Source organism: Lagopus muta, chromosome 2 (assembly GCF_023343835.1).
Source record: "Lagopus muta isolate bLagMut1 chromosome 2, bLagMut1 primary, whole genome shotgun sequence".
Classification (NCBI taxonomy): domain Eukaryota; kingdom Metazoa; phylum Chordata; class Aves; order Galliformes; family Phasianidae; genus Lagopus; species Lagopus muta.
In genome coordinates this window covers 36045849-36068930 of record NC_064434.1, presented here as the reverse complement: position 1 = coordinate 36068930, position 23082 = coordinate 36045849, and the positions used below count along the sequence as shown (strand labels likewise).

Genomic DNA, 23082 nt, shown 5'->3' with positions numbered 1-23082 from the left:
AAGAGAGAAAGAGGTATGTTTAGTTGAATGGAAGATAACAAACACACAGTGCCACGTTCTGTCTGTGTGCTCTTTGTTATCAGCAGGACTAGCGGCATTATGTACTGTACAATGAAAGATAACCATAGCATGAGAGATAGCTGGCTTTGTAGCTCTATTGATTAAACAGGACAGCAGGCTAATCAGAAAAAAATGTTATAGGGGTGGGAGTCAAGCCACTTGGAAAATGTGAAAGATGACAGCAACACTTGAAATGTCAATTTTTTTTAATAAGGTTGGAGGGCAGAAAACCGATTTCCTTTTACAAAATTTTTATATAAATACACATATATATATTTACAGAGAGATATGACTTCAATGACTTCCAATTTACAAAGACAATAGCATTACTTTTGTCTGATAATATCACTAGACAAAACATTGTAGTGCAGGTTTGAATCCTGCCTAAAAAGAATTCACAGATCTAGATTTTTTGCAAAGTAACGTGGCTGATGAGGCAAAAGATCTGAAAGGGAATGAATATGTAAATTGCCTCAATAATTTGAAATTTTAGGCTGGTTTTTTGTTGGTTTTTTTTTGTTTGATTGGTTGGTTGGTTGTTTTTTTTTTGGTGGTGTTGGCAGTGGTTTGGTTTGTTGATTTTTTTTGTTAAATATATGAATAGTTAAATAAGGACTTCAGAATGCAGAAAACATGAAACCCACCTCCACAAAATGGACCCTATCTATCATTACGGCTTTTATAACACAATTTTAGACTCTTCAGGTGTTTATTGCTTTGCCAAACTCTAAATATTTAGACTAAGATTTGTCTTGGCATATATCTGCGTCAAGATAAATGTGTTTGCAGGTAAAACGTATGTAATCTCTCTTCCAGACTCTGGCTCAGTCTGGGGCAAGAAAGGGACAGAGCCAAGCTGGAATAGGATGGATGTGTTAAGTGTATGGTGGCAGAACATAACAGAAGAAATTCAGGCCGACTCCGCAGGGCTAGCCCAGAATTATGAGGATGCAGAGGTAATGTAAAGTCATTATTTTCCCTTTTGACTCTTGGCTTTGAGGTCTGCGCTGCATCTCCTAGAGGCACAACATAGACTCTCACCTGACGTGCTTAGCATTGGAGGGGAGGATTTCACTGAAAAAGCCTCTGCCTGTGCTACTAAAATCTCTGTCCGAATTCTATCAAATTGTTTATGTTCCTTTGGGGCTTCACTGGTAATCCTTTCCGGTGGGGTGTAAGCTACTATATCTCTCATCCATCTCTCCCTGCTAGGAGCTTCCTCTGCTACCTGCTGTCTTGCAACATAGCAATTTACTATTGACAGTGTTACTCCCAGTAGCTTGATATGATGACTTGGTATAGCAATTTCAATTCTTCCTTGCCAATATATGTTGCTGAGAATTCATAGACTTGTCTGGACAGCCTTCATATTCTCCCTGCAAAAGAGGGGAGGGGTAAGAAAACAAGTGAGGTCACAGAATACATGGTGCTGGCTTTTCTGTGTTGATGAACGTGTCAGTCCCAGCTCTCTAAGATGACGTACTTTAGATGCTCATTTGAAGTTAAATACATTGCTTTACCCTTTCTTTATCCTTTCCCATACTGAGCAATGCCCATTTGCAAAGAACTGATAGAGCAATTTATACAACACTTTTGAAATATTGAATTTAATAAACAGTAACAGCTTAGTGTAGTTTTAACAAATCTACTCATTACTCCACAAAATCACTCCTCCACTCCTGCCTTAACTAGGTTCCTGAGCCTACAGGAGCCCCTTGGCAATTATTAAGCATTTAGGCTGCAAGTTGTCCTTTGTTTTAGAGGAGCAAAAATACTCAGGCAGATTCTGTATTTACCCTGCACTGGGAAGTGAGCTGCAACAAATTTAAGGTCACACAGATTATTCACAGCTTGTTTCTGCACCTACTTAAGTCAGCTGCCTAACCTTTGTTCTTTCAGGTTGGAGCAGAATTGAGGCCACAACTGTATTAAGCACCTGTGGGTATAATGCTATGTGCCTTTTCTGTTTCTTTTCATCCCCTAAAGCTTTTGTTCAAAACCCCCCTGATTTGCTAGAGCCAGTTATTTGGGGAAATTTGGAGACTTGAATCCTTCCCCAGTTTATTTTCTTAAGATTAGTACTACCGTATCAGCTATATTTCAATTTCTGTGCACTTTAAAGTGAAAATTTCCTAGTTTTTATTTCCTAAGTTATATCTTCCTGTCAATTCAGTATGACTTAAAATAATAGGCATTTCATTTGATTTTCAGACCTCACCAATTAAAAATTCATTTTTCACCAATGTACAAGTGTTTATTTAATAAACCAATTATACATGCTGATTCACTATGAAAGTAGCAACACCTGTATTCACACTATTAGGTGTTCAGATAGAATTGGTTCCTTTTGAAACAACCATGTGAGATGCAATATTCAACTCACCTAACTAGAGCTCAGTGCCCACTGAATTTGTTCCCATTGAATGTAGCAGGTATGATGAAGGAGATTATATTTCTAGGAAGTATTCAATAGTTCTAATCGCTTTTTTGAAGATAGTACATACAACACATAGAACCTTTACTCAACTGTCTAAGATTATCTAAGACTTCCTTCAGCGCTTGATATTTTCTCACTTGTATTTACACGGTTTACAGAGAATCACAGAATTGCAGGGGTTGGAGGGGACTTCAAGAGATCATCAAGTCCAACTCCCTGCCAAAGCAGGTACCCTACAATAGGTTGCACATGTAGGCATCCAGATGGGTCTTGAATATCTCCAAAGAAAGATATTGCACAACATCTCTGGGCAACTTGTTCCAGTGCTCCATCAGCCTTACCATAATGAAGATTTTCTGCATGTTTGTACGGAACTCCTATGTTCAAATTTTATGCCATTACTCCGAGATCTGACATTACTCACCACTGAGAAGAGTCCACACTCATCCATTTACCTCCTACCTTCCTTTAGATATCTATAAACATTTATCAGATCTCCTCTCAGTCTTTTCCCCTGGCTGAACAGACCTAGATTACTCAGTCTTTCCTCATATGAGAGATGCTCCACACCCTTTTTCATCTTTGTGGCCCTCTGCTGGCCCCCTTCTAGGAGATCCCCATTGTTTTCTGAACTGAGGAGCCCAGAACTGGTCTAAACATGTCCTCACCAAGGCAGAGTAAAAGGGGAGGACCACCTCTCTCAACCTGCTGGTCACGCTGTTTTTAATGCACCCCAGGATCCCATTGGCTTTCTTGATCACAAGGGCACACTGCTGGCTCATGGCCAACCTGTTATACATCAGGCCCCCCAGGTCCTTCTCCACAGAGCTCATTTCCAGCAGGCCATCTCCTAATCTGAACTGATGCACGCAGCTATTCCTCCCCAGGTGCAAGACCCTATACTTGCTCTTCTTAAACCTCATCCGGTTCCTCCTTGTTCAACAATCTGGTCTATCCAGGCCTTGCTGAATGATAGCACAGCCTTCTGGTACGTCAGCCATTCCTCCCAGGTTTGTATCATCAGCAAACTTGCTGAGTTTAGCACCTGTCCTTGAAACCTAAGGTCCCACCATAAGCAGGGCAGGAAGTGACCAACCTGAAATCAGTTGGCCCATGCCCAAATTTAATTAAACTTCTCTCTATGTGTGTAAAGGAAACTGATTTCCCTCATTATTGCTTATTGGAATAATATGTGGAATTAATTCTCCTTTACTAAGTTATCACTGCATTGAGGAGACAAACAGATATAATGTTATTTAAAGTAATTAAATGGCTTCATCAGCAGTTAATGTTAATATTTTGTGTCACTGAGATCTTGTGTGCAATTTATGACAAAATTACATGGCTTTAAAACTGCAAGATACAGAAGGTCAACAGCGTATAATACTTCTGTAGGTGAAAAAGGGAGAGAAAGATGGATTCATTTTTCTTTTTGTCTTATCCTCCTCACATCAGTGGAGCAAGGGATGGAAACAGAGGAGAAAGTACAATATTTATTCCTGAGGAAGGGAGTCTTCCTGCCATAGCTTTATAGGTCAGTAATATAGTATTGACACTGACGTTAATATGGCAAAGGTTTCATTGAAGTTTGTAAGTAGTGGTTTTCCTGAACTTCTCTTGAACAGTCTAGAATTCTGTTTTTACAACGCATGTGTTAATTGTAAAAATATTTTTTTCTAATGATTAGTAACAACAAGTGACATTAAGTAGATATGCTGTGTTGAATTGGGTCATTATGTCTTTAATTTAACAGCTGTACTTAACACTGTAAAGGAATATATATGCTGTTATATGCAGGCTGCGTATAACAGCGGGTAACTTGAGAACAGGGGACATAGGATGTAGCATAGAGGTATACAGGCAAGGGCAATAAGACGTGTAACACTACTTACAACTGTAAACATCTTACCACCAGACAGTCAAGGAAATAACAGACAAAAAGAGTTGTAGGAGAATCAGAAAAGAAACAAAAATTAACATACATAAAACAACATGTTAGAAAAAATATTTTAAAAGCTCCAGTAAATGCAAATAAATAAAAAATAGAGGAGGAAGAAACCATCAATATCAACATCACAGTCATTCCAGTAAAAGATCTGTGAAGCTAGGCTTGTCATACCTTAACACAGCCTAGGTAGACAGCAGGTGGGTGGTAGAGGGGTAAGGACTAATGTTGGGAAGTGGGGAAGCGTTTGTTGTCACAGGAAGGACTGCCTGAAAGCACCTGATAAAATGCCTGAACTGTATCTGCATGGATCTACCTCATTAGATGATTCTGGTATTCACTGGAAAAACAAAGCACAGATAATTGTTAAAACAGACAAAGTCAGGGGCCTAGAAGATGAGCACATAAATCTGTGTTAAATTCCTCGACTTCTTCCTTTGATATGTTGAGGGTCATTATAGCAATCTAGCTTCAGGCAACAAGGTATGGAGATGTAAACACTTTCAAACTATATTTCAGAGTATAATTCAGAGCATGTGAACAATTATGGCATCTCCTGTTGATTTGCAAATCTATAACCAGCTATATCCGAGTCCTGCAAAATCTTTGTGTATATATTAGAAGCAGTTTGTAAGTATGATTTTTAGTTCTGGAACATGCAGCATAGCAGCTACCTCCTAAATTGTTGAACAGAGGAAATTAAGGCAAATGCTAAACCCAGGACTGTGTAGATATGGTCATGGCTGGACTGTGTCAGAATGAGTTGTAGAATGAATTGGGGAAGTTACCCCTGGATAAATTCCAGAAGGCATTTATGCCCTGCTTACATTTCCCCTGTTGTTTCATTTAAATTTTATCTGCACTTCCTCCTGTAAAAACACTACCATGTAATATTGCTGTTCCAGAAAGGCTTGCCATCATCCCAAGGGAAACTCCATTTCAGCAGCAAGCCCAGAAATCTCCAAAGAGTCTCTGAAAAATTCTTTATTATCCTTCTGGGTGTATTACCCTTTTAAAATCCAAGCACAACAGTAAATAATGCTGCCACTCTGCTATTCTTGAAAAGGAAAGTAGACCAGTATATGCAGGTTATAGGACACTTGGAAAGTACCCAAATGAAACTTCCATTTAACCTACATGAGGCCATGCTGAATATCTCAACTGAAATGCTCCTTCTTGCCTTTCAGGAGTGCAGACACCAGCAATTGGAAAGTGCAGTGCATCAGAACTTTGATTTTGATTCATGCACCAAGTGGAAATTGAAGTAGATCTCTCGATAATTATAATTAACTAAAAAAAATTGCAGTTTTTCTAGAGAAAATCCATGTAAATATGAACATGCAAGTCTCTCTCTAGAGCACACAGACACAATACAGACATTCATAAACATAATACACGTAAGGCTGCTGAGGTTTTTTTGGCTGTTTGCTTTGTTTGTTTTGTTTTTCATTTCAATGCTTACAACAGTAATGATGACTTCAGTGTCTGGTATTTTCTGGAGACCAGCTGGGGTTAATGACCTGGTGTGTAGCTACAGGCCATCAACTCATCTCAGCCAGTCATTAATTCTACAGAACTACTCTGAGACTCTACTGTTATTGCTTAATTCAGTCTCCCTAATTTTAGTGCAGCTCTAGAAAGCTTGCTGCAGCCACTGAGCAGCTCTGTATTTTATTAGCCCTGCATTTCTACTGCTGAGTATGGGTTGTTTTCCCAGGCACTGATCAACTCTAAACACTGAATAGACTTTATTAAAAGTTGGTTATCAAGCTACTGAGCATCTCCAGACATTTAAATATTTTATATGTGTTTGCTTTGAGAGGCCCTGAGCAATTAATACATTGTTTCATTAGGAGGGTATTTTACTAACCACTAAGTGACTCTAAACCCCTAATATATTTCACAAGAAGTTTCTATATCAGCCATTGAGCAGCTTTAAACACTAAATTGGCAACATACATTTAATAAAGAAATCACTCAGTGTTCTGCATTTCTCACAAGTAATTTCCTGTCCCTACACTTTTAAATATTATTCTCTTATTTCATGGAATTTTTTTCAAATGATGTTTTCCTATTTACTTTGATGAACCTCCATTATTTTCATTCAAAAATCTCAGAGCCTCAGTGGAACTGGCTTTGCTTCTTTTCCTTCATCTAACTCAAAGAAAAGAAGATCCATGGGGGGGAACATGAACCCCAGTATTCTTCTGGCACAAAATTAAGGGATTAGAAAATATTCATGTTGTTCTGACCAAGATAATAATTCAGGCTTTAGACTTAAAAATATCCTGTGGTGTATCTCTGCATATACAACCACCAGTAGCATGGCAATCAAAATGACAGTGATTCAGTAGGTATTCTTAATCATCATTACAGATCTCCAGCTCAGTGCTGTCAATGGACAATTCGCACTGCTGCAGCAAATGCTGAGATGCTCACTTGGGCTATGGACTTGTTCTGCTGACATTTCATGCCTCCTGCCTGCCTTTTGCTTACTTTGTCAAGGTCTCTCTGTGGCGTTTCAGACAAGAGGTGTCACCATTCCTCTGAAATCAGGGGAACAATTCACCCCTTGGACATCACTCCTCAATCTCACTGCTTAACCTCCATGTCTCCATTGCATCAAGCAAGGATGGGACCTCCTACTTCCCATGCCAGGCAAAATTCCCACCAGATTGGTGCTGTGCTGCTTTTAGAGAGTAGTAAAATCTGTGTTACAGGTCAGACTTTCATAGCCAGGGTCAGCATGGATTCGTACTCCAGCCAGCTCATAGCCTTTTGGGAACTCACATAAATGGTATCTCACTGTATATAGGCCTATACACAACACCAAGCCCACCAGCTCTCCTACCATATATCCACCTGCTTTAGTAGGGGCTGGTGCTCTCACCCACTGCCTTCACAGATTGGGCACATTTGCCTCTGGATTCCTCTTCTGGGTTGGACCAATCAGAGGGGGAAAGGATTCATTCACAGACTTTATCAACTGTTGCTTTTACTGGACAGATAGGACTAGCATGTTTAGAAGTGGATGTCATCCCTTTTAATCAGTACTGGTGAGCAGAGAACTGCCGGCAATTATTGAAGTGTTGTAATACTTGCAAAATAAGGAAATGTAGCAAGCCCTGCATAAAATTAAGTAATTGAGTATGGTATGTTATGAATAAAATTAGGGTTTCTTTTTTTTTTTTTTTTTTTTTCCAGAAAATAAAAAGGAAGGGAAAAAAATGTAAATGTTAAGGGACAGATTATCTGATGAATAGCACATTCTCCTGCTCCTAATGTAATCTTAAAAACTTCTGCAGAGACAATCTAGGCATGAATTTAGAAAATTTGTATGAGGAGCAGTGAAGCAGCAATATAAACACTTCTTAGTTATTATCTCATAGGAAAGTTTTTTTCACAGAATCACAGAATCATAAAGTGGCCTGGGTTGAAAAGGACCACAATGATCATTGAGTTTCAACCCCCCTGCTATCTGCAGGGTCGCCAACCACCAGACCAGGCTGCCCAGAGCCACATCCAGCCTGGCCTTCAATGCCTCCAGGGATGGGGCATCTACAACCTCCTTGGGCAACCTGTTCCAGGGTGTCACCACCCTCTGTGTGAAAAACTTCTTCCTATTATATAACCTAAACCTCCCCTGTCTCAATTTAAAACCATTCCCCCTTGTCCTATCACTATCAATCCTTGTAAACAGCCGTTCCCCCTCCTATTTATATGTTCCTTTCAAGTATTGGAAGGCCACAGTGAGGTCTCCCCAGAGTCTTGTCTTTTCCACACTAAGCAAGCTCAGTTCCCTCAACCTTTCTTCATAGCAGAGGTACTCCAGCCCTCTTCTCAGTTTGAGGAGTCCTCTCTAGCCCTCAACTCAGTTTGATTGCATATGCCATCTACCTATCTTCTAAAATAGTATAGAAATCTTTTGTCTAACTACATCAGTTGGATCAATAGAAGAAAAAAAAAAAGAAAAAAAAAAAAGAGTTCATAATATTACCTCAGAAAAGATTGGCAAGTAAATGGTCATGGTATAAAAGTGTACCAACAGCAATTTAGACATCCTTTGCCAGGATAGACCCTACCCTTGAGGAGAGTTTTGATTTATTTCTCCTCAGACATTGCTGATAGTCTGTAATTTTGTATTGGCTCTACAGCAGTGCTGACATGGCATTTTTTTTTATATTCAATTGACATACCAACATATTTCAAATTTTAGCTAAAAGATGCTTCCTTTTAATATTTGGATTGTTAAAATTCGGATTGCTAGGCTGGTTTTAACTTCTCAATCTGTCTCTGTGCTGATATACTTGGGCATGAGTTAAGGAATGAGGTAGTTTGTGGGGAATGATGGAAGATTACAGTATATGAGTGAAGATTATTTTTTAGATAACTCCAGTGCTTTCAATATTGCGTGTAAGAAAATTCTGACTTTGGCATACATGTAACTCAGGCTGATATAATCCATGTATCTGAGTTTGTTTTTGAGGGCATGAGTAGAAACACATATATTTACATTTGATTTTTAATCCTCCAGTCACTATTACTTTCCTGAAGTTCTGACAAAATTACCTGTTTTCCTGGAGCCAGTTCTGGGACCACAAGCTGTTATCTTTGGACAAAGTCTATTTTGGACTGTTCTTCATGGGAGGAGGCTATGCCTTTCCAAGCACTGAAAAAAAACCATGCATTTTAAAGTTGGGAAAAGATTTTTCTTTGGCTTGTATATTTGGTTTTGCATACACATGTGGTTTTCGTGCAGTTAATATATTAAGTATAGAAAGCCTAAAATAAATACAATATAAAGCAAAATCCAAGTTAAGACCTTTAAAAATAAAGGATATGATGGAAATATCAACTGACCCTCAATTCTGTAAATGCAGAAGCAACAACTTTGTTGACTTTGGATTAGGTTCAGTTCAAATATGATGAATATAGTATTTTTTTTTTCAGCACAAATTGCAAGCATTGGAGTCACCACCAGTTATAAGAGAAGTCAGTCTTACAATAATCAAAATGATAATGAAAGAATAAACTATCACAAGAGCAATAAATTATTCTTGTATTGAAAGGGAAGTCTGCCTCTTTTCTATTAGTATGATTAATGCTCCTGATTTTTATGCATTTACTTCTTCCACTGTTGTAGTTCCTGGACTTCTATAACAAAGACATGTATTCTGTAACAAAATAAAAGATATACAGTTGTGTTTCAGAAGAGAATTGTACTATTTTAAGATACAGTATTTTCAGTAATACCTAATGAGATACCTTTTATTGATGCAGTCTTGGCTGTTGGTTTTCAGTGAAGGTTTCCATATGTTGTTCTGGAGCAGGTCAAAAAGTCCCGTTAGACGTGTATGTCCCAACAAATAAACAGAAGTTTCCACTATGTTACAATTTCTGTTAAAGGCTATACATTTCACAGATTATTTGTGCATAATGGAATTACTTGAATTTAGTATCACCCTTACATAGGTAAAATACAGAAATTGTCTGTCTGATCTAATAACTAAAGGTCACAAGACTTCACTGAACAAAGAATATAAACCTTGGTCCTTTATGCAATGAAAGACAGGCTTCTCATCAAAAATATTTGTTTTAAGAGCAGTTGTGTGAGATGCAAAAACTGAGAGCCACTTGCTGTTAGTAAACTGGCACATCTCTGTTTGGTGCTTTATACTATTTTCTTCATCTGTGAGCTCTTAAGAAAAAAAATCAGGAGTAGAAAGCTCTGTTCTGAGCTCCGTTTTCCATCTGGATAGTAAATAATGCAAAGATTTTCTCACTGATCTTCAGCAAACAGTTCTGTTGTATCTAATTTACATGGACTTAAAGGATCTGAAATGAACTGTTTGCAAATATCACCTGAGGTTAAAGATTTCAAACAAACTTTTTTTCCCCATAAAACTGTTCTTTCTACAAAGAGACACGTGACAGACTGAATCTCAGTCTATTCATCTTATCCATTCAACAGTATATTTCTCAAAGCTTTTGTCAAAGAGGTGTCTTGCATTCCTCTTTTCTATTATATTTTCTAGTTCTCATTTACTTCAGTTCTTTTCTCTTGTTATCTTAAAAATTTTCCATCTAAAAATTGAATTACAAGCCTCCCATTTCTTAAGACTCTCTGTGGTAACAGAGATCTGTAATCAGTCAGCTATTCATTTCTTAAAATCCTAGATGAAACTTTTGCAAAGCTATTACCTCAAGAACACAACTTCCCACTGGGTTCTGTAAAGGATGTTCTTTGTTTGAACTGCATGCATATAAATCTCACCTCAGGTCACAAATGGAAATTACTGCAGTAGTATCTTCATGATTTCCTAATACTACCTATCACAGCATTGCTCCACACTTTAACGTGACTGTTGACATCTCTGTTGAAAATGACCTAGACTAGAAGAAAGCTGGAAAGAAGATAGCCTTGAACCCAGGAGAAGCAGAAGTGATTTGCTATATCACAGGGGGATCTCAGCTCTTGGTCTTACCTGTATGGCTTTCCATCAACATTGAAGGACATGAATCAGCACAAGAGCAATTAGACACTGCCATTGTCTTAGGGTTACTTTTCTAGGCAGAAGAAAATGTTGGAAGTCTTTGCAAAACTTCTCAATCAGACTTGCCAGTGATACTGAAGGCAATTCTGAGAGTACTAAGATATATGCATGTCCTGTGAACTCATTATCCATGTATCTCAATGTGCCAGAAATGATGCAATGCTTTTATGTCCCCAGTTTTACAAGAAGTTAGGTTCAAACTTCTTTGTTACCCCTTCAGCAGTTCAAACAAGACTTGGGAAATACCATGTTGAAGATTACCAGGTGTATGGTAACTGTTGAGTCATGGCCTGAACCAGAGCACCTGGGGAAAGGATCCAGTCAGCCCTGGGAGCACAGGTGGAGCCTGGCTGCACCTCTCTTAAACCTCATTTAATGGTTGACTGACACTGAGAAATGATCTCTGGTTGGAGATCCCTTCCTTGTGTAGTCTCTCCTGCAAGCTGAATCTTTGGAGACAGATGAGCACTTTTCCTTTGTGATACCATTCTATCCACACTAGTCCCTTTGCTGTTATACTCCTGTATTGCCCTTTCACTGTGTTGATCTTTCTGATTGTAACACCAGGAGACCATGACTACTTCATTCTCTAGAAAACTGTCTGGCACTTTAGTATGGCAGTTTGTCATGTACATGCTGAAATGTTCAGTCTTGTTAAGGAGGGTGTTTCTGCTGGGGATGAGTACCTAGGACATAGAAGTGGTGAAAGTACAAGCTGTGCTGAGCCAGATTGTTGCTTTGAAAACTGTTAAGGAGTATTATTAATTCCTGAGTCCAAGAAACCTTCGTAAGTATGTGAGTAATCAGATTATACCTTGTGTATTACCAAGGGTAAACCCTTGGGTGTTAGGAGTGCTACTGCTGTTGTAATTTGATTGTTGCTGTCTAAAATCCAATTTGTCACAGTAAAATTTACTGATCCAAATCCAAAAGTGAAGAAAGTTACAGAGTTTGCTTCATGTCTGGAAACAGGATGTTGTATTCCTTTTAACTCAATGAACTTAAGATCATCAGTTCATGTACAAGCCAATAAGACTGTCTGATAGCTTAATTTGAGGTTTGCCTATGATCTACCAGTCTCTAAAACTCCTGGACATTATATGTAAGTCACCCTTCTCCTACTACTCCCAAAGCCTTTGGATACAGTTGCAAACTGAACTTGTCTTGTGGTTTAACCCAGCAGGTAGCTAAGTACTACAGTCAATCACTTCCCCTACTCCCTTGGATGGAGGACGGAATGAGGAAAAAAACAAAGTAGAATTCATGGGTTGAGATAAAAACTATTTACTAAAACAGAAAAAGGAAGAGAAGGAAAGGATAATAGTTATAATAATAATTATATATATATATATATATATATATATATATATATACACAAAACAAGTGATGCTCACCACTCACTAACTGATGCCCAGCTGGCCCCTAAGCAGCGGCAGCCTGCCCAATGAACTTCCCACCGATTTCAAGCTTTTTCCACAAGATGTCAAATTGCATTGAACATTTCTTTTGCCACTTTAGGTCAGCTGTCCTGGTTCCATCCCTTCCCAGCTCCACACTGGTGTGTTTTCAACATTGTTTTTATCCTAAAGTAGATAGTAAAGATCCTAAATGTAACATCATAACAGATGTTATGAATGAGAAATTGGGTCCACCCCAGTTGAAACCAGGAAGACTTGGTACATATGTAAGCATTCTCTACTTACTTTCACCATGTCATTTTTTAACTAACAGGTTAAATATCAGAGCACTGAGTGAATAGCTATCATAAAATTATTCATAAATTGAAGAATGTTTGCTGTACTGAAATGTTGGCGTAATAAAAAAAAAAAAATCAAGAATAAAATTAATGACATTTCCTCAGAAAGATGTTAGACTGTGATAAGCCCCATGATTTTCAGTGCTCTGCATTTCCCTCACAGTCTGTTCTTCTCTTCCACACTCTCATTTAGCAAGTTCTCTTTTCTCTACATTTAGACATATCCTTTGTAACAGGCTCCATAAAATTCTCACCAAATCAGACAGACCAGAGAAGGAGTTTGGATGAATAGCAGAGTTGTAATTTTTATACCTGTTCTTTAATCTGTTCTAATTTACAAATATTGTTTTCCAAGCATGAGGCCTACCTGATAATTACAATATGATAGATATTAAGATATATATGATATGATAGACATTAAGTAACAAGGTCTGGAGTAATAAAATGCCATCTACATGTGTAAAATACTCAGTATATTTTAATCCCAGTCTACTAGAGCAACCCCAACAGAGCAGCATTTTGACATCAAGGATTAAAATTTTAATTCTGGAGAGAAGGTTTAGAGGCTGATTTTGTAAGAATAAGGTTTTTTTCTTCTTTGCCATTTTCATTGGGAGATAGAAAAGAAAGCTGTTTTATTAAAAACAATCAAAGACTAGAATGAAAGTGATTTGAAGAATAAAAAAAAAGGGGGGGGAAGAGTGAACATTGCACAGCTGAAGAAAAGAGAGCATTGCATCATGTAACAAAAATCTTGGGTTAATCTAACATGCAAATTTTTTTGCATGAGAATTAGTGTGGGTCCCTTCACAATGTAAACTGGCAGTATGTAGCTGATATTAAAATATCTACCATGTCTTTTCTATCTTCACTCTAAACCCCTTGTTCTAGATAATAAATTGAGGTTCTGCTATGAAGTAAAGTCCTCAAAAACAGAAGTATCAAAATTCTGTTAAGACGCCAATGCCTGTTCAGGGGATATGTAATTCATACAGGACAGCATATTGGAATGCACTTATGGAAATAACTCTGCTTACAATTGAAAACTGAAGGTTCACAAACTGAAGATGGAAATAATTAAAGGCAAACTTCCTATGAAGAGGTACTAAGAAGGTTGCAGCTTTTATATCATCACAAACATATTCTGGCACAGATCTTTTCAAAATATATGTCTAATGCATAACAGTGAGAGAACAGCTGAAAAAGATAAAAGGAACCAGAGTGAGCAAACGTGCAAAGGGCTTTTATCATTGTAATCCCTTGTTATTAAGTATGTTAAAGATTCTTCAACACAGTTTGCTGGAGAACTCTGTTTAAGCTTTCTGGGGAAAAAAAAAGAATTATTAATTCTACCTAAAGTTCTTAGCATTTAGCATTGCAACCAATTCAGTACAATTAACTGAATCACACTTCTTGCAATTTCCTGTAATTATGCTTACAAAAACCTCTTTAGTAGAATCTCATGTAACTTTGTTTTAATTTAATAGCAGGATCCTGGATTAAGTACGTCAGCATGGTGACAGAACAATCCAATAGAAAGTATCCAGAAAAACCTTCAAAGTCACAGTTGTACATCTGTAACCACATTATGTTTATGTTAGTAGCTTCTATTCAGTCTCATATTGGAATCACATTTGGCTCTCACTGCGCTCTTTCTCATGAGAGTTTAGACACCACAGTTTGATTTGTTCGCTATCTCAGCAAAGAAAGGCAAAATACGGCTGGAAATGATAGTGCAACATCACTGACTAGGATCTCTCAAAGCTTTAATGTGATGCCCAGAAGAATTTGCTTCTGGGAACATCAGGCAAAGAAACAAAAAACATGAATGATTAAAGCACATTTCCTCTTTGGAAAGTTATTATATAAACATGGAAGTTCTTTATCCAACAGATGTGTAAACTTTGTGTCTTTTTAGTCATCATATCTGCTTATCTTTACAATATGATTTATTGTCTTCCCATGAAACTTTGCAAAGTGGGATATAAAAAGGTACAAAGAAGTTCATCCTGCCTTGCATATGATTAAAGTAATTGTGAACCGAGGGACAATTTTGAAATATGCAGTGCATACACATATTGTGTCTTAAGTGCTTAGGCAGTCCTAGGGAAATTGTTGCATAAGTATGTATTAAGCTGAGACTAGGGAAATGTTCAAATATCATAAAAGAAGTTACTGGTCTCAGTAGTAGTAGATAAAGCTGTAACTTCTGTATACAGTAATTTTATTCTTAACAATATCAATATTTAAAATAGCATAATTAAATCTCATAGTGATATTACAAAAAAAAAAAAAAAAGTCAACTTCTTAAGAAAATAAACTGAATAAATCAGATTAGAAAAAAACAGATATACAGTAAGTGTAAAAAGTCCTAATAACACTTTTCAGATTGCAAGCACAGTTGGAGGTGACCAGGTTTCTAAAAAGGATATCTTCCTGTTCACTAGCATCAGCATTTTTGACATTCTCATTATTACATGTATTGATGCACTGACTGTTTCACATCCTCCTCACAAAACTACCAAGATTACAAATGAAGGATACTGTAAATGGCTAACACAACAAATTGAAAACACTGAATAGGTCAAAGCCATAGATTTTACTATAATCTTCTCTGGAAAATAAGTGGAGGCAATGTGATCCATGCCTCCTCATTTTTTGGGTTTAATCTGAAAAATTTTTGAAATGTTATTCTGTGAACACATTCCCATGACAAAATCACTTTTTGAAAACAAACAAAACATAATAAAAAATATCAGTGAAGTAAAAATATAGTCCATACTTAGAATGTCTATGAACCACCATAAATGTATAAGTGAATATCTTTAGGCTACACATGCACAAAAAAATAGAAAAGAGCTATGACAATTTAAGTAGAATGAAATCAATATTTTTTTCTATATAATACCTTCCAGAGCCTTCAACTCCTTTGGACAGAAGGCTCTTCTTACTGGGAATACTGATCCCTTGGCTTCTCATCCTAATTAAGGTGTAATTAGGTAGGTGTAATTAGGTGATAATAACACTCAAAACACTTAGCCTGTTTTCCACAATTGAATCCACAGTTGAGCTCACTGTGGCATAAAATTCTGAACTCAGATCTCATGGCACTAATTGCTTCTTCACCCCAATTTAATCTGACATGTAGGCAGGAGCCAAAGAGCTGAGAGGGATATTTATGATATGAACTTTGAAATATATCTGGGCAATACAACTGTGACCCATTTGGTAGGTATGTGACAAAGACAATGAAAATATTGGTTACTGCAAGTAGTGTCTACTTCACAGAAATTAAACTGCTAATATCAAGAAGTGTAATAACACACTCAGTCTTTGGGTTAGACTTCATTTCACATAATTTTAGCCATCTGAAATTCAATTATATGTTTTAAGGAAGACTCTTCCAATGCCTCTGCAGTCAGTGGAAAGATGGAGGGAACCAAAGGATGATTAATCTCACATCAGTGTAGATTTTAAAGATGAGATGAACAGCTTTCTGTGGTTGTTTCTCCTTGAGCCTGAACTACTAGGAGGATTTGTGCAGAGAAAATGCTAAGCCCCTCAGGCTGGCCCAGACACAGCCTGCCAACTGAGCAGCTCCAGATAACGGTGAAGCCAACAACAAAGCAGTGAAGACATAAGGAGCTGCCATGATCTCCACAGTCGAAACTTTCTTCTGGGAAGCATCCTGACTTTCCTACTTTCTTAATCTGTTCAACCATCAACGTTTTGAATGCCTATGGGAGAAAAGTACCTTAATGAAAAACAGCCTTTTGGGTTTAAAATATGCAAAATATGTGCACTAGTGCATTTCAGACAGTCTATTGGACAACTAAACTTGTCTCCTAGTCAGAACAAATGCAGCTTTTTTTGTCTTGTGTCATCAAGCTTTCATGAGGTCTTCAGAGCCCATAGAATTCTATTACTGATAATAGCCAGTTGTTACTCAGTATCTAGTCGTGTGGGATCATACCTTCCCTTTTCTGACTGCAAGCACTTCTTGTTCACTCTTTATGCTTTCACACACTCCAGCCTTCTTCTGTGGACCATTCAAAGATATGACTCTTCTTACCAACTTTAAAAAGGAATTAGCACCTGCTTATCACAACTGTATTGTGAACTTCAGTTATGAATTAGATTCTAAAGGAAAATGGATAAAAGAAAAACAATAAGACAGTGAATGCGAGTCTCAGAAATAGTTGCTCTGCATGTGGTAAAATCTCAGTTAATTACACAATGAACTGTTGTTCTGTTGTTGCCTGTGTTCCAGTTTTGAAAAATGCTCAGAAGTCAAGAAGTAGAACTGCAAATTGTTGCATACAAAAAAAACATCTGGGTTAATGACATCTTTTGAGGAATCAAATGAAAACTGCACACATTTATGTAATTTACCTCCTTTGAAAATTTGAACAGTATAGGCAGTGACAACTTTCTGATGGCATGCCAATGCACATCTTAGCTTTTATTGTCCTTTGTGAAGGCAATCATATTCAAAAATATGTTATCAAGCATGGGGCTCATTAATTAAATTTAGGAATCATTAGCAGTGCTTGATATTAAAAGATTTAAATTCATTTTTTGAATCCTAATGAGTGTACTTTTTTTATACGGTATTATGTGTACTCCTCTTGAGAGACCACTGAGGATGAAGTGCGTTAAAAATATAATTGCAATTAAACCCTGGTAGATTAATGTTTTGTCATGATTTACACTGTCTGGTTTGTGTTCGGTTCTAAAGTTGTTTTCCCTCTGTGAATCATATATTGATGATTCAAATATAAGATTTTAATAGTTTTAATAATGAGAACAATACACGCAAATCACCAGATGTTAACGTTTTTTAAAATATTAATAAACAAAAAACAAACACACCAAGCAAACAAAAATGCTTTTGTCTGATGCCTGAGTACCCCTTTTAGCTAGTGACAACTTTTCCAACAATGACAATATCCCAAAATATATCTTGGAAGAACAGAAGACATATTCTTCTGGCCAGTGGAAAAATTATTAAAAATTGTGAAAACATATTATACCTTGCAATACGGGTTGTGCCTGTCGTGTGCTATGCATTTCTGAATCCTAGTCAGTATGTTCTTAAATGTCTCAGGAAAGCATAACTGCAGATTTTTAAATGCTATCAGGTTACCATTCACTTAAGCTAAAAATAAATAATAGCAAATATTATTCAAAAATTTTTACTGGCTTAGAAGGAAAAAAAAAAGACATCAATTTTCCAGCAGTCATACCTTAGAACCTCTTAGGTCTCCCTCTTTGAAGAAGCACATTAAAAAGGGTCAGAGGTTTCTCAAATAAATTGGTTGGCAAGCAATATCAATGACGCCCTGGTCTGACCTGGTATATAATTGTTTGCATATCATTGCAGTAAAGGCAACAACTTGTTTAATCTGTGTGTGTTTATTTTGATCTATATATGAACCTTAAGGGTCAATGTGATTTACTCACATTTACTATTGGTTATTAAAAATGCTGAATAAAGAGATGGAAAAGAGTTAGAAGGCATTTCCAATTAGGAGAGAAAAAGACAATCTGCATGGAACTGCTTACTCAGAATTTTATCACAAGAGCATAGGGTTTTTTTCCTACTCTTTTCGTAAAGCTTTATAACTGACAACTTGAGTGAAACATATCAAAGCATTATTTGCCTTCAGTTGTTGGACGCTAGGCCTAATCTCTCCTCCTTGGATCTAATACAGTCATGGTTATTGCAATGTTGTGGGCTTAGAAAACAAAATAGATACAATATTCTGCATTGTCCTGTGTTTTTGTTTTTTTGTTGTTGTTGTTGTTTTGTGTGTGTGTGTGTGTGTCTGTGTGTGTGTTTTGGTTTCTGTTTCCCCATAGGCAGACAAATAGCATTGTTAAAATTGCTAGACTCTTACCATAACTGAGAAGGAACACTTTCTACACAGAAGCCAACTAAGGTCAGTAAAAAGTTTTCCGTTGACTCCAAGAGATTTTTAAAGTGAAAAATTTTCTGAATTCCATTGAATGAATATTCAATTACTCAGCCTCTGAGATTAAAGTTGATATTACTATGCCATTTTATCTTAATCGATTATCTTACTCCATTAGGAACCTCTAAACACAATTAAAACAAAAGAATGAGGAAATGAAGAGATCTGTCAGAACAAATAGCAAGAACATTACAAGAACATAAAGATGAAAAAACACAGGAAAGAAGCAAAGACAAAGACTGAAAAGAGCAAATGAATGAAGGAGGAAGAAATCATTTCTTCAATTTAATACACTACATAAGTGAGTCTGAAGCTTTAAACACATGATTAAAGCAATTGAAATCAAAAGTCCATTCAAATGTGAGATAGACCCCTTGCTGAATTCCTCTGGAAGAAAAAGACAGAAGGAAGGGCCAGTCTGGGAAAACATTTCTACAGCTCATTAACATTAATGGAGCCCAACTGAAGCACACTTTTTGGAGACAAAAATGTCAAATGAAAAATCTGCGGCTTTTTAAAGTAGATTAATGCCTGCTTACAGCAAAGGTGTGCGTAGGGAACGTCTCACATTTTTTGTTCTGTACTCATTTCAGTTGATGTTACATTTGTCCTTCATATGTATAAATCAAGAATTTTCTCAAGAGTGGTGGCAGTATTACTCTTGATAGAGATAAGGGTGGATTAACCATATTTTACATTTATAAATTATGCAGAAATGGTAATAATTTTCTACCAAATGGTGACAGAACTGAGGGTTTCATGAAAATTTCATTTTTGTCAAATTGCCTAAACAAGGTTTTTCACTTGGAGCTGTGCTATTTCAGCATCAAAGAGCGGTTGATTTTCCAAACCCAGACAAAATGCTTCTGGACAGAGAAACTGGACACGAAGCCTCTTCTTCACACCTGCACCATGAAAAGCACATTTTCTATCCTTATATCCTTATATATGGCTTATATCCATATTGGTGTCATACAAGGCAGTATTGGCAAGGAAGACCTGGAGCAATATCCTCATCCCTACCATGCATTAAAACTACAGATGAGTATAATCAGGGTGGGAGATAGTATCCTTTCCTTACTATCCTTCTGCACATATATGCCCTAGTGATCTCCACAGAAAGTTCCTGCTGCATTCTTCTTCAGCATAACCTCAGAAGAGAAAAAATGTAAGTCTGTATTAGCTTAAAGCAGTACTAAGAAGGTACTGACCTTTATCAACTTTGTTGAATGTTCAGTAACGAGTATCAGCTAAGCGGTTTCAGCACAAAAGCAAGTTATAATTTTTCTGTTTGATACCTTATGGGGACTTGTCTAGCAAGTATACATCTCTCTTTGATATATCTCTTATTTTGCTAAGTACTGTGAACTACAAGACAACCACATTGAGAAGTTGTATCTCTGCATTGTGCAACAGCACTGTGAAATCCTAGTTGCCATTTTTCATGCACTTCTCTACGGAACAAGTCCCTTTGGCCACTGGTAAAGCTTTTGAAGTTTCTTGCTTTGCAACAACCCATATAAACTACACGTCCTGCTGTTGCATTCTGCATCTCAGATGGTTCACAGTCACAGCCAGGCAGCTGAACATTTCCTTCATATCAAGAAAGCAACCAGTTCCCTCACATCACTGTCATTTCCCCATGAAAAAGAAGCAGCCCAGGAATTTGAATGGATGATTTAGACCTCAGGTCTGACACCCAAGTACATGTGGGGGAGTTGTTTAGCTGCAAGCCCCAGTACTGGAGCAGAGATCATGCCAGGAATAGAGTAATGTGCTGCCTATTGCATTCCAAATTTCTTCACTCTGATGTGTCTTTCAGACCATGTTATCAAACACACATAGATATTTGCAAAAGGATATTTGTATACAAGAAGGAGGAAGACTGAATTCTATATGAGCCACTTGAACAGTTTTACTTGCTAGCAGGGCAATTATACATCTGGAAACAAATTATTCAGGAAAATGCATTTTTTTATTTTGACTGAAAAATGTGTTAGTTATGTCTGGTTTGTTTCCTTATTTATCATGTCACCTAGCAAATCAATTTAATCAATTAATAATACATAACTTCAAGTTACTCTGAGTTCACTTCAACCAATTAATATTCATCTTTTTATTCCATTTTTTTTTCTGACTGTTTGAACCCACAATTTTCTCCTGGTTTTGAAACCAAAAGGAAGATCTTTTACTAAGACATTCTTCATCCTAAGATAATAAACTTGATATGCTTTTAAAAATATACTAGATTCACTTTAAGGAAAACATTTCATCCAATTTACATTCTCTTAACAAAGCTTAATTCAATTGTTCAGACATATCTGTGTAACTAAATGTTTGCTTTGCTTTGATTTCAGAGTTCTCCCTTTCTGAAATATGAAGTGCATAGTCACCAAGTGAACTTTCTCATTTATGGAAAAGTGCCACTAAACTTCAAGTGTCCATCAGCTTGCTTTTGGCAAGCGCTGATACAACTGTGGTGTAAGGTGATTAATGGAAGGCAAATAAAGGAGTAATTAATCAAATCACGTAAGAAAGTAAAAAGTGATGCAAGGACTGACAAGAAAATTCTAAGAAAATTCTAATTCCTCATGCTTTGGCACCAAAGAAAACAGACCACGGAAAAGGCTAAAAAGTTCATGATTATTCTCCAATTAATCTGTATGCACACTGCAATGCTCTTTAGTTTGGTTCATTTAAATCTGAAATTCCCTTCCCCGTTGATGTCAGCTAGTTAGCCAAGATGGTGCATTACTGTTATGATCACTGCAGCGCATATAATTTAGATTTATCTCTTTAGGGACTCAGCTCCACCCCCTGCTAGCTAATATGCTCACCATGTTTAATGATGCAAAAAATTTCCCTGAGTACAGGTTATTTATCTTTATCAGGGGCTGCTTTTGGCTGGCTGTCAGTTATCAGCCAGAATATTTGTTCCTAAATGGTTTGTACTCATCCATATTCCAGGGCAATTCTGAGGCCCATATTATCACTGATGTTTGCAATAAAAGTGTTTCAGTTCTTCAGATACACCTTAGTAATACTGATTTATGAGTCTGGACTAGCTATATTTCTGATGCAGTGATATGAACCCTGAAATATCTGTCATGGAAGTGAAATATCTATCCAAAACCTCAGAAACAAAACTCACTTGTAGGGGTCCTGAAGAAATATGAGGGCTGAAGATATCTTTTTGAATACATTTTGAAGGAAATGAGTCAGAGATGACTATTTTAAACAGGAGATCCATAGAAAATAAAACAAAATTAGGAACAGGCCAGTGTAAAGAAGACGGATGAAAGTGGGAAGAAAAGGAACAGTGAGGAGACAAGTCTGGACAGAAAGGTAAGGAGACAAAAAATGAAATTAAAACTTTTTCTGCATGAGAAGAGTGAACACTTTCAACCCGTAATACTGCAAAAGATAGTTGGAAAAGCACTAAACTTATGACATGAAAATACTTGCCCATAGTGATAGAAGTAAGCACCTAGCCTAAAAGTGAAAGACTGAGATATCTTATATTGAGAAAGAGTTCAAAATATTGAATGCCATTCTGGAGAATAGACATGAGAGTTATGCTACAGGTCAGAGAGGAAAGTAGAAAATCTAGCAAGTGGGGGAGACTGAAAATATGTAATAAGTAAAGTACATTTCAGTTTTTTATAGTTTTGACTGGGATGGCAATAGGGGCAGCAACCGCGTGTCAGAGTTGATGCATGCAGTATAATGGGCAGGATTTGCTTTTCAGGGCATGTGAACATCTGTGGTACAGAGATTCCTAAGCTAAAAGAAACCAAGCCTGTTCCAAAACTGGAAGCAACAAAGCCAGACACGCTCTCCCCAGGGTAGCGTGCTGAGATAGCACAGCTTCATTGCTTCCCAGACCTGAGCTAATGCCTGAGCTATGCTGGAGAGCTGCATAGGTTTGTTCAGAGCAAGTTCAGGTATCTCTAACGAAAGCCATACTTCAGGGAATAAGAAAAGCTAAATCTCACATTTTAGATCCACTGCCTGTTTCTGTGAGAATACATTAATGTCCAACACTTTTTTTCTCCTTGCATATATGTACCCACTTGGTAACTAGAGTGATGTAATTGTACAAAAACAGTAATTTACTCTCCATAATCCAAAGGCAGTGTTTGTAACTACCCAGTTATAGAGTCAGGCACATAGAGCTGGATGCTCTTCTGGAACTAGTTTCACCAGCAAAGAAAGTTACTGCTAAAACTCTACCAGAGGCTACAGCTGCTTGCATTGCTGGTCTCTCTTACCCTTTGTCCTTCACATTTGCCTGCTACTTTGTGACCGAGGCTTTTTATGAGAGAGCAAGGATATGTCTTTTACATTTTGTATGT

The 23082-nt window shown here is 37.1% G+C and overlaps 1 long non-coding RNA gene across 1 annotated transcript; it reads right to left on the bottom strand.

The window, feature by feature from the left end:
• Window positions 1-304: 304 nt before the first annotated feature.
• Window positions 305-11200, bottom strand: LOC125689983 (uncharacterized). Its single transcript, XR_007375467.1, has 4 exons — window positions 10928-11200; window positions 9708-9763; window positions 9012-9111; window positions 305-1436 (listed from the first exon to the last, which is right to left on the bottom strand). It is a non-coding gene; the product is annotated as an uncharacterized LOC125689983 (long non-coding RNA).
• Window positions 11201-23082: the final 11882 nt, after the last annotated feature.